Raw genomic sequence first — 12,846 nt, forward strand, 5'->3', positions numbered from 1 at the left:
CGTTAGGAGACGCACCGGTTCGACCTTTTCACGGACTTTTTATTCAAATGTGAGGTTTTGTTTTTTTTTAAAAAACGGACTAAGAAAGTGAGGTGAATTAAGTACATTTCCATTAACTGTCAGAGCTGACAGGCTAATCGCTGTTTTTGTCAGAAGGTTTTGACGAGTCAGAAGAAGTCGAGCTTAAAAAACAATACGGAGAAAAGATGATTGCTGGACTGGAAAGAGGGAAGCGGAGAGAGGTCTGGCACAATTAGCCTGAACTGGAAAGCACGTGCGCGTGCACGCGTGTGTGTTCTAATACAAGCATTCTTGGGTTCTGCCTGCAAGTCCTCACAGGGATAGAGGCAAATGTGTGCCGTACATAGTGAGGACCAACAAAGTCCCTGAGGTGAGGACACGTTGTCCCAGCTGATGGTCAAGTGCTGTTTTCAAGGTTGTTTCTGGCTGTTTATATCAAAGAAACCACTCGATATCACTAGTGATGACGCCAGCAGCTCCATCTGCTTTATCTCCCCATGTGCTAAACCCCCGGCAGAACTTGACCCTCTTAGCTTAACGTTGTTCCCGCATCAAGAACCAACCCTGTTCAAGGTTCAGAAACATCTTTATGCTAAGCTCATTATGATCCGGGCGCTCCTCCGGTTGAACCTGAACACGCACGTATGCGAGGAACTATCAAATTATGTAAATCCCTTTCCGTCGCGATCAAGACCCGCTGAAATCTAGTAAATTTTACGCCGTCTCTCTGCTCATCGAGACGCATCTCTTGGACTCCGGAAATTGGTTTTGTCGTACATAAACTTCCCCACGCAGGGATACGGGTGGTTACGTTGTGGCTGGACGCAGATGTAGCATGTGGCTGCACAACTGTGGGCTAATGAAGGAGGTGACAGGCAGGCGGCAGAAGCAAAGCTGGCATCTCCGGGGTCTTATTAGAGCGTTGCTTTAATAAGCTTTGGAGCAGATGTGCAGAGCAGCTCCTGAACGCTCGGCTCGGGGAGGATAAACGCTCAATCCATGTGTAGATTTCAGCGCGCTTTGGAATTTGGAGACACGGTTGTATCAACTCGAACGTATGAAGGAAGTTTGAGTTTCAAGACTCGGCAGACTGTTGCTGCTTTGCTGCTTTAGGAGATAAACCGATGAAAGAAGCATTAAAAAATGGATAAACCATAAGCAAAAAGAACGCAGTTACACGGGCAGCCAGAAGGGGGCGGACATCCCAGCCACAGAGGCGCTGTCTCGCCATCTTATTGACTGTCTCGCATTTATTATTGACTTGTTTGTCAACATCAGGCAGACGGCACTCGATCAAATTCATATTAGATAATTCATGAGCATAAACAAGCATCTTAAAATCCATAAAGCAAAAACAGAAAGCTCTTTAAATGGGCTCATATGGGTGTTCTTGTCAATATAACTGACAGCTTAAAGCAACGGCAAAAAGCCACGTTGTTCTACATCCATTAGAAGTTTGGATCAGAAGGGGTAACGATCGGTGAGTTTCTGCCAGCGGTGTCTCTGGCCTGGGGGGTGGGGGGGGGGTACGGAGGTTTAACACATCAAAAGGGACACAAACTGTTGCCTTGAACCCTGGACTCGTGCTGCTTCTAACCTCATGTCCAGGCCACCAAACACCTGGAGGCTACCTCGAAGCACCGAGCAGGTGCCTCAAAACCAGCCGCCCGTCTCCGCGCACGCGAGGCTCTGCAGCCTCCATGTCTCCGGAGGACAAAAGTCGCTCGGTTCCGGCTGAGAAACGAGGGGGCGACAGAAATCCGTTGAGCAGCTTCTGCACAGGGAGGGGAGAAGGTTTGGGAACACAAAGGCTTCATCTGTGTTTGAATAAGCAGTGGAGATGGTTTGGAAATATGTTAAGACACCAAGAAAAGGGGCAGAGGAGAGCAAATATTCGACTGGACCCCTGTAAAAACCTCCTAGGAAGATGGAGATGGGGGCAGGAAGAGGTCCACCAGGGTGGTCCTGTCACATGGACACGTTTCCGTCCTCCTGGCCCCATGAGTCACGGATGAAAGCAAAGCTAACGCAGGAAGCTTGACAGGATCCGTCTCACCTTGGGAGGCTGCGTCACAAATACGGCTCAACAACGAACGTCTCTGCAAACTTTGCTGCATTAAGAGCTTAGAAAGGATCTGGTTTCCATCGCCTCTATTGTTAGTTTTTTACATTATGAAATACTGGATTACGTAAATCATTTTGTATTTAAGTCAGGCGACCCTGAACAGGCAGTAGTGCAATATTTATCTGTGGAGAAGGTTTGACCCCGGTAGACCCCTCCCCCCCCGAGGGGCCTTCTCTATTACCTTATCTCCACTTCCATTTGAAAAGCCTCCTTTGACTCAATCAAAGAACTTGTGCCGCTTTTCTCCTCCTCATTCCTCCCTTTCTTCGACCCTCTGTGATCCTCTGCTTTATTATTTAACCACAGTTCTGACAGAGGCTTGAAATGTCCACCATGAGGTCATTTGATCGGGTTCAGATAGAAGAATCGGGCAGAAATTAACCTTGAAAACAAGCGAGCCTGTCGGAGGACATGATTAGATAACACATGTCAAAGCATCGACTTTAGAATTATAGAATAGAATAGAATATTCCGCTTCTCGGAAATCAAGCTAAATTCTTTCTGGCCGAACTCTTCCACCATTGAAACCAGCGCCTGGCTCTGACAGAGGAGGTAAGCTCCAGCTACAGATGAAGCTAGGAGTAGTAAGAAGTGGTATAGGAGTGGTATATCAGGCGAAGCAGTAGAACTGCAGATCTGAGAGAATTCCCGTCCAAATTTTCATCCCCTACAGATGGCTGTACTTCCTGAAGGGCTGGTGCCATTATTGTGAAATCCGGCCACTTCCTGAACTCCATCTGAAGAACAGATCAGCAACCGTTAACCCAGGGTTAGTTGTTGTTTGGACACTGATGCCAAAAACACGCAGGATATACTTGGACGTTCCAGAACGGTGCCTCGACAACATGGGCGTTGACGCGGAGTCTCTTTGTGTCCCTAGCAACGCTGCAATTACGGCTCCGACAAAAGGCCGTCCGCCCGACTCCGTGGATAGAAAGTCTGGAAAACGCAACGCGGCGTTTGTTTCTGCTGCGGCCGTGCGTCAGGTAATTGACCGCGCGTGCACTCGCGGCAGGAAATTAACGGCTCTTGTCCACAAGGCCTCTTTAGAGCGTCCGTATCCCAGCAGCGCCGGGAACACTCTCCGGTTCCGCCACCGACACTTCTGCATTTTTAATGCCGCCGGTCACAAGATCTCGCTTTTGACTTTCACGTCCACCTCTGCACGATTGGCCGCCGCCGCCGCCGCCGAGCCCCCTCGTGCTCCACTCCACCAATCAAGTACAACTCCAGCGTCCTCGTCTATTGCTTCCATGATTTGGGAGGCAGGAAGAAAACAGAAGGATGCTTAGAGACTGTCTCCCGCCTGTGCGCCTGATTGTCACCCGGACGACACAGTGGGGACGTGCGAGCTGGTCCCAGTGGAGGCGGCGCCGGAAATAGCGCGGTTTTCCTCGCCCGTGCGCGCTCACTCCTCCACAATCAGTGGAGTTGGTTTGTGCTTCAGGTTGTTTTCTGGGTTAATCCTGTTTTACTCATCAGGTCGGATTTGGATTTAATAATCCTGCTCTTTGTCTTGGAAGATCATTTCCATCGCAGAGGAGGAATCGTGTCCCTGCCAAATCCTTGATTCCCGTCCGGGTTTTGAATCGTCGCTCATGCGGGTCGATATCACGGCGTGATTAAAACATTGTCGGACTCAGGTTCTGCGATAATTAACGGCTGGCTGGGGATGCAGAGAGTAGATAATTAAGCCGAGGAGCATAATTGCATCTGTAAAATGCATCACGGACGATGGTTTTACCGCGCTGACCGGCTGTAAAGGGGGGCAGTAATGGGTCGTTTCACAGGACGTTATATCGACTCGTTCGGCCGCAAGATTTCTGGACAGGAGAAAGGTGACTTGGAGAAACCGGAGCTGCTCATCGTTCGGAGACGTGAGGTCAAAGCGTTCCAATTGTCCTCTGTTGGGGAGGAGCCAATCAGATGTCTTCGTTTCAGGCAGATCAGATCCAAGTTCTGGTTGCTAATGAGCTAAATCCTGATCTAACTGGTCTTTTCTACACCCCGGTGGCTTTAAACATATGGTCCATTACCATTCAAAGATGACATCATCACACAATCACCATCATGGACAGTTGGGACAAACAACTAGTGGCAGCTAGCATCAAAAACAAACAAAATAACCCCTCCAGCATGGGCCGTAAAGACAGGTCTGCCAGGACTGTCAAGAACAAAGGTGCCACGGAGCCTCTGACACACGTCCCAGCATAGCAGCAGCGAGGAACAGAACACGCTGGGACAGTAAACATGGACGTCCCGCTGGGACACGGAGGCTGAGAACAGCCGAGTAACACTCCCGAGGGACTCGGAATTTCAAAGGAGACGAGCAGCTACTGGCTAACCAATGACGGCGGGGCGGGCGCTAGCTGACAGAAGGCACTCGAGACGGCAGCATCAGAGGACAGGAGCCGAAAGACGGAGAAGTGGCAGGAATGGTGATGAAACCTGGAACATATGCCACGTTGCCAGGGGTAACAGAAAACCTTAGACGTCCTGAGGAGTGTAGAAAAACACACCGCCGCATCCTTGTTTAGAGAAGTTGGAGACGTAACCAGAAGAATCCATTTAATGCGGCAGGAAGTCCAAAACTCCTGTAGACTGAAAGTAGCGTTCAGCAAAAATTAATTAGGCGTGTGCTTAAAGTCTCACGAATGTGCAAATGTTTTAATCCTACAGTTAAATTTAATTAATGCCAGCCTGTAAACCCTATTTTTTACAGTGTGATTAGATTCATGGCACCAAATTCTGATGGAATCTGATGGAATGGACTCTGCCGATCAAAGGTTCTCTGGTTCACTGATTAAAGGCAGCAACCAATACCATGGAAACAATACGCACACTTACAATAGGGTCAGCGCAGGAATAGATTCTGTTAACATGCTCGTATCAGCTTAAATGTTCCATCTTGAATCATTTATAGTGTAAAAAACAAAGAAACCTTCCTTCTATCTTAAGCTAATCAGGCTAACACAGACGTGTTGGCATCCAAAACTCTTATCTGGTGCTCAGCAGGAGGGGTTGCGGCACCTTAGAACCAATTATCAGGACCGAACCAAGTTGGGGCAGAGTGATGCTAGCTGTAGTGCTAAGCTAAGGTTCTGCACAGATCCATTGCATGGCCATAAATCCAGTATTAGTCGTTGAGCCAGATTGAATGATGGGCTCGGGGGGGGCTGTTAGGTGCCCTGGGTGGAGAGTGGGTGTCATCTGGCAAGAATCATGACAGCTAAAGTGACAGCGTTGCACAGACAGAAACTTGTTACACACTCCAGTTTCCCACAGCTGCTGCCAGAACTGGAACCGGATCGGCTGGATTTAATAAACAAGAAGGCAGCTTTATTACCGGGGCAGGTCTGCACCCGCTTCAAAAAACAAAAAACAAAAAAAATGTCATGTTTCTAAAATGTCATGCCGTCCCATCAAATGCTAACGGATTGAAGAGGACAGATCGTACACGATGCTCTTCTGGAGGGATAAGATGCACCAGAATCTCATCATCTGTCGCCTTATCAAACACTGAAATATGTCAGATGTCTCCGGGAGGGTTCTTTTTGTTGGCACAATCCCTACAAACGTGTAGCTGACAGGGATGAAGCTTCAGGGTGGGTCACACACAGAGCCCGGGGCAGCGACATTTCCCTGAAGCTAGGCTAGGCTAATCCTTTAAGCTTCAAAGAAGTCTGTTTCATGTTTTCTGTGTGAAATTCCAAAACTAAACGTTGAAATGTTGAAATCAACGCACGGCTACGCCCATTGATGATATAAAGTGTCTGTCATCCTGCCGGTGGCCTTTCTGACAGTCATCTCGAGGGACGTCTGCGCGCACACGAGCCGACCGAAGACGGCGGCAGACAGCTGTCACCACGGAGACAGAGAGGAATTCTTGAAACAGCAGAAACTGTCTCGCGTTAGAGGGCCGAGAGAGTGACAGGGCCAAAACAGGAAGTGCAGTCATATTCTTTGGTTAGGCTAACGCAGGACTGTGCTAAGTGCTAAATAAATGCTAAGCAGCAGCTACGTAGGGGAGGAGCAACAGTATAAGACAGACCTTGATACATTGCTAATTCGCCTCTCTGCTCGGGGAAGAACCATCTAAAACAAAAAAATGACCTGTTCTACTTTTTTTCTCCGCATTCAATCAGATATTGTCCCAGAATCCTCGCCAATAACTCAGATGAAAGCTGTAAACTGGCATCACAACCAAAGGCAAGGCGGTAACCGGGTCGATATCGACGTTGCGTCTACTGGTGCAGCGATCGGCACGGACCGAGAAACCTCAATGAAATGTGACATTGAATCAAAGAATGTACGGGGGAGGGGAGGGGAGGGTCTCTGAGGTCTCTGGCTCAGCTTTGACAGATCCGAGATAGCATGACGGAAATGTTCAGAAGAATTTTCTTCTGTTTCCTGATATGTTTGTGCCTATTGTCACAGATAATTAGCTTTATTGACCCAGCAGCATCAGTCCCTTCTGGGCTAATTACAGTTTCTTCGACCTGAGCCTAACCTTTGGTAATTAAACGGCTAGGCTAATATGCTAACATTAACAGACTGTCATGCATGGACAGAGTAATGCCTACAGAGCATTCAGCACACCGTGACCCGAGTGCACGTGCGCAATCGATGAACCGAGCGAGTGTCAGACTCAAGGACGGCTAATTAGCGAAACTGCTAATCACCCGCAGCAGGTGACAGATAGTTTTCATTCCTCATGGACAGATTCTGACCCTGATCTCATCCTTTAAACCACTGAAATTCTGCGAACCAGTTCAGATGTCCTCACTTCCCAACATGTCCCCATTTTGCATTCGCATTCTGGTCCTCATTATGTGGCCCGTATAAGAACAGACACACACACTCACAACGATGCCAATATACTGACCTTAGATGTAATGTTTGCTTTGCAAAAGCGACAGGCACAACCCAAACAATTGAAAAAGAAGATATTGAATCTTGTAAAACTATCGTAAAAGTCGGAATATTTATCAGGATGGAGGAATGTTGCCTGACAATCTGACTTCCGCAGCAAACAGGGCAGTTCTGCTCAACAGTTGTGTTTGTTTCTCCCTATAACTGTTCACATTCTTCTGTGTTTCCTGCCAAAAGAAGCCAAAAACACGACTAGCTGCAACATCTGTTGCTGCAGGAGTCCTTGTGGAGCACAGCCGCGCGTTTCCCAAACAAACTCCCACTGAGGTCGAAGCAAAACATCATTTACAGCTAAATGCCTCCGAATAAAAGTGGATAATTTATGTAAGAAAGTTGTTTTTATTGTTTGAAAAATATTTTTCACTGCAGGGTCACCCAGCCTGGGAAGGTGAGGGAGATGAGACAGGAGTCTGCTTAAATAGACAAGATGCCGATGTTAGCTAACGTTGTTTAAAAGGTCCAAAGAGATGAATAAACATATGAGCATTGAAGTCAAAGTGACTCTGAAAAGCTATGCTAAAATGGCTCTAGAAACATTATATGATACATACGTTCAACCCTAAATCGCCCCCTATTGGTGGGCTTGAGTATCACAAACCCTCGTTAACTGTTGCCATCACACTCTTCTCCTACGCCAGCATTTCTAATGACCTCAAATGGCTTCTCTCTTCTGTCGTTTTTTAAAATATTTTATTACTAGAGACATAACTTTACACCTTTTTATGCTAATGAGCTGGTAGCTACAAGTCCAGCCTGCCTTTGCGTGCACGGCCACCAGGGGTGCTAATATCAACCAACTGAAGGTGATGTTAAGCAGCTTGTGCATAACTAATAATAAACTAATTAACCCTTGTGTGGTGTTCGGGTCTGTGGGACCCGTTTTCACTTTTTATTAAAAGAAAAATGATAAAGTTAATTAATTAAAACCTTGCTTCACTTATAAATTTGTTTCCACTCATTACTTGATTTTAATTGATTTTCTTTATTATGTTTTAAATAACAAGTTATAAATGTGACCTAACAAAGGTAAAGGGCAAATATTAACCATATATATATTGTTTACACTGCTTGTAATTGGGATAAGGTAAACATCTGTTCAGTATTTTAACATAAAAGTGTTGGACTGTGAGGCATTAAAAGCCACAAATTGCAACGGGTCCATCAGACCCACAAACGCTGGCTGAGTAACAAGTAACAACAATATGAACATTACACAAGGGTTAAACATTTTGACAACTCACTCTGACACATTATTATGACACTAAATGTCTCCATCATCAGCAGAGAAGCACACGGATGTCGTTAACACGACGTTGAATCACTTTAGGAGCAGACAGAACCCGGTTGTGCTTGGGGTCAAACCCTGCCCTGAATTGTGCAACCATGTATTTCAGCCACCTCACACCCTCATGATGGGCACTGCTTTTTTATAGTGTGTAATATATTCTGCTTTTATGAATTTTAAATTAATGTGGGCTTCTGCACGAGTCATTTGTTATCGGCGGTTGGCGAGAGGGCATCTACAGTATTTCCTGCTTCAGATGGAATACTAATGGCAGCTCTGGTGGGTCTGAGAGTTGAGCCGGGACTGAATTTGCAGAACATGGGGAAGGAAGCGAGATATTATCACGCCCTGCACACGTCACCAGAAATGTCAAAAACTGCTGATGAGGCTTTTCTGAGGCCAAGAAACGCAGCCAAATTTGGGTGTGATATGAGAGCCGCGTCCTTGAAACAAGCTAACCACTTTATCAAAAAGTTTGTCATCCTGCAGACGATTATTCAAGATGGTTTATGTATTCATTCTTCCCTTGAAGGCATTTCTTACTTTTTAAAGTTCACACATCACAACTTCTTGGCTGTTTACCCTCTTTATAATATATACGGTGTTACTCCGTGGAGTTATGGGGCTTTCTGAGAGTCAAGGACACATTGATTTGTTTTAAAAAATGCCGAAGATGGGTAAAATAACCAAAACTGTATCAAAGATGTTTGCCTGGAGTTAAACGACTGCACCTTCTCCTGCACCTGTTTGGTCCACTGTGTTCTCACTGATATCCAAATTCACACCAGACAGATAAAACTGGCTACATATTTAGCTAGCAAGCAGACAATATAGGATGTAACTGCTTTTATGCATGTGCGTGTAATTACACAATCTAGCCAGCAGGGGATTGGCCAGCAAACATTTAACAGGCCTGTAAAACTGGAAACAACAACAGTGAGAGCATCTCGGTGTGCGGAAGCTAATGTGGCTCGTTTGCAAGTTTCCTGGATGATGACAGGTTTATTAACTCAAGAGCCCTCCGGTTTATTACGGACCACCTGACGAACTGAGGTGCGCCTGAATGCATCGTTAGCTTTAGTCTCTTTAATCTCTCTCTGTTGTGAATTAGGCTCAACTTGTGAATCAGAGAGCGGCGGCCCCTAAAACTCTCCCGCTCGCTGGACTTGTAAACCTGTGATTACTTTTGCTAATGCTTGCTAACAATGCCACGACCAATGCCAGCCCCCCTCCCCCCCCAGTTTGGCACCCACTGACGTCCTGTGAATTGCCGTGGCTCGTTGGGGCGCTCCCTCCTGGACCACACTCGCGTCACGGCCGTCGTGACTTCCTCTGCAGTTGTGATCGGGCTCACGGTAAATGTTTGCCGGCGTGTGCCTGCGCTGAATAACAATCAAAGCACTGCGGATACTGATGAAGCCGTTCAGACAAAATGAATCCACTTACCCCGACCGCGTGCACCCCCCTCCCCTCCCCTCCCCCGCTGTAGAGGATATTTTCAATTAATCAGGCTGCCTCATCAATAATGCATCCAGCCCTGCAGCCAGTCACTCTTCTCCAACCATTTAATGAAGCAGCCCGGCCACAGGGACCCCGTCTGCACATCACTCCTCCTCTGGAGCGCCGCCGCCGCCACCGCCGGTGCCTCCCAGTCAAAAGCAGAACCCGTCAAAAAAACGGAAAAGTACACAGATGACAATAAGTAAACAGCCAGGCGGCCATGCCAAGAAGCTAAAAGGTACCGCAGGAAGAGTAGAGGAGCGATGAATAATTAAAAACAACTTTTCCGTGACAGGCGGGAATGCACCGGTTTGATAGAGAAGCTGCACCCTCGATTTAAGCAGCCAGAAATTAATGAATCTCAAACCGAATATTTGTTTTTACTTGATCAGTCAAACAACAAGCGCAGGTTTGTTTCATTCCACCTAATTTTCCTTCTTTCTTTCGTGTTTTAAAGTCTCCGGCTGTTATCCTGGAAAGCAGCACACGCCGCTTCTGGCTCCCAGGCAGCTAGCATATGTCCTCCCCGAAGGATTCACTTCTCCAGCTAGCAGCTCCGATCTGGCGAATTTTAAACAGAGACAGAGTTTCAGAGGATTCCTCTAATAAATGCTGCAGCGGCGGATGAAAAGGTCACGGCTTTCTACTTTTACATTTAGGGCCTTTCAGGTTTAGTCACACCGACCAGCCCGCGTTAGCGTGAAGAATTTTCCCGATGTTCGGAAGAGCAAATATTTGAGGGGTGGGAGCAGGCCAGGTTAGAGGGTCCCTACAGGGACTCCTGTTCAGAGACATTTTATTCTCATGATTTGTGTCGATGATTAGCATTTTATTGCCTTTGGTTAACTGGAAGAGCTCCCATGGCTTTTTTTTGTGACTTGTTGCCAGAACAGGCCCCCAGCAGAGCACTGTGGGGTGTTTAATTTGTTATTTTGTGCCCTACAGCGGGCACTATTTTAGAGTGGGACGTGGAAGTTTATCCCATTTCCCACTGTTACCACACTCTGGGGGGCACTTTATATAAATGACTTTGGAGATGCCATAGAGCAGGTGCACCAGCATCTTGGGCAACCAGCAGTTGTCTCGGTTGTCTTTTGGGCCCCTGGGAGGACCCCAGTGACAGTTTACTGTCTTTAATGCCCAGTAAGACATTTAGCTGGTGTTTGGACTGAAGGGGTGTCTCCAGGGACATTTTGGTCTTTTCCTCTTTAACTCGAGCAGAATCTGAAAGTGACCTTTTCTCAGATCCCATAACTTTAAGGCACTCATAGGACGTGTTTTGACTGGTAGAGACTGTTGACTGGACACTTGTCTGATGGCCTCAAAACTACCTCACAGAAAATTTCCTCAGTCCAATTTGTCCTTTCAGCACAAACATCACCTCTGTCACGTCTTTCTTTTAAATTAGGCAGGTCCAGTTCCACTAGGTGGCGATAAAACTAACTAAAATCGTGAGGAGACCAGGCGGGTGTGACGTACAACCTGAATACAAACCCATAGCGCATAAATACACAATGTCTCATGTACTCTTTAAGCACAATTAAGATTTAACATGCTGTAATTTCAACAACACTGACTCCAGAACTCCAGGTTTAATTGTGTCACCGAGGTAATTTCGTGATCTCTGCGCTGAACGGCAGCTGTGACGTTCGCCTCGTCCTCTCCTCTCGCACGCCAATCTGCGTTCCACCGTTCTGATGTGCGAGTTTCCCCCCATCGATTCTCATCATGTCTCCGCATCACGACACACTTTTCTGCGAAGCGGGCCGAGAACGGCGATCTCGGAGGAATAGAACCATATGAGCAGAGAATCGGACCATCTGTCTTCCCGCACAGCTCAAAATCATGGGGGACAGTAGAAGAGTGACGCATGTCTCTCCTCTCCTGCCGCCTTTCAATGCCGAGACGTCTCTTTTCAAAAAATAAAGCTTAGCTCAGAAAACACGTACCCGGTGCTAGCTGAGCATCGGTTTGACTACAGATCTTCTCAAACTGTCCCACTAAGTGTACCTGCACAGGGGGAGATCAATGCATTGACCGACAGATGTCCAACTCCACCAGAGGGCGATAACGCTAATTAGTACGACGAAGACCAAAGAGAATCGATAAACAAATTCACGACAGCGATTGAAACGATCTTTTTCGAGGTCTTCTGACCTTCCCAGACCACCCACGGAGCAGGTCTGAGATCTGTCGTCGTCAGGATGCGTTACTCCAGCGTTTAATGATTTGAGTTATTAGCGTTTCAGTGTAACGACGGAGTTTTTAAAAGTCAAATTTGATTTGGATCGAGGCGCCCAACAAAGTGGCACGTTTTAGCGCCGTGACTAACATCGCAGCGAAGAACTCGTCTCCTCAAGACACGAATCCCACTAATTAGATATCAATGAATGTAATTAGGCTCCCAAAACACATATCCTCCTTCATGGGAACCATCAGCTTGATATTTGCAGTCAGTCAGGAGAAAGATCAGCCAGCTGGACTCAATCATAAACCTCTGAATAATGCCGGCCCTCTGATTCACCACCTCCAACAGATAGACATGTCTCGTTAACCACCACTGGAGTCATGGACCACTTTAGCCTTCGTAAGTAGGCTCACCTTAGTCTAACATTTCGCTCATCTGTGCTATTGTAGGAGTAAGGCATGCAGGAATAGGAGACCCTGAGCATTCCCATCCCCCGAAAACTGCGATTTACAGAACTGAGGGGATTAGCCGAGATGTCAGGAGAGGCAGTTTAAGCTGACAGGAAGCCAGAGTCGAGCAAAGGGTCTCACTTTCAAAGTCAAAAAGTCAAAAACTTCCCAAAGCCTCGGTCGCCGCCTCACATCATGCGGCTATGCAGGAAAGATTCAATTTCCACGGACTTTCATTTGACTTTCAGACAGAGGAACGGTCCAGGAAACGCGGAGGTTGTGGGGGGTGAAATCCCAACACAAGTTCCCAGAGGATGCAGTGCTTCCACTAATCTGGCAGCGCGCC

The sequence above is a fragment of the Takifugu flavidus genome, chromosome 17 (assembly GCF_003711565.1).
Source record: "Takifugu flavidus isolate HTHZ2018 chromosome 17, ASM371156v2, whole genome shotgun sequence".
NCBI classification, from domain to species: domain Eukaryota; kingdom Metazoa; phylum Chordata; class Actinopteri; order Tetraodontiformes; family Tetraodontidae; genus Takifugu; species Takifugu flavidus.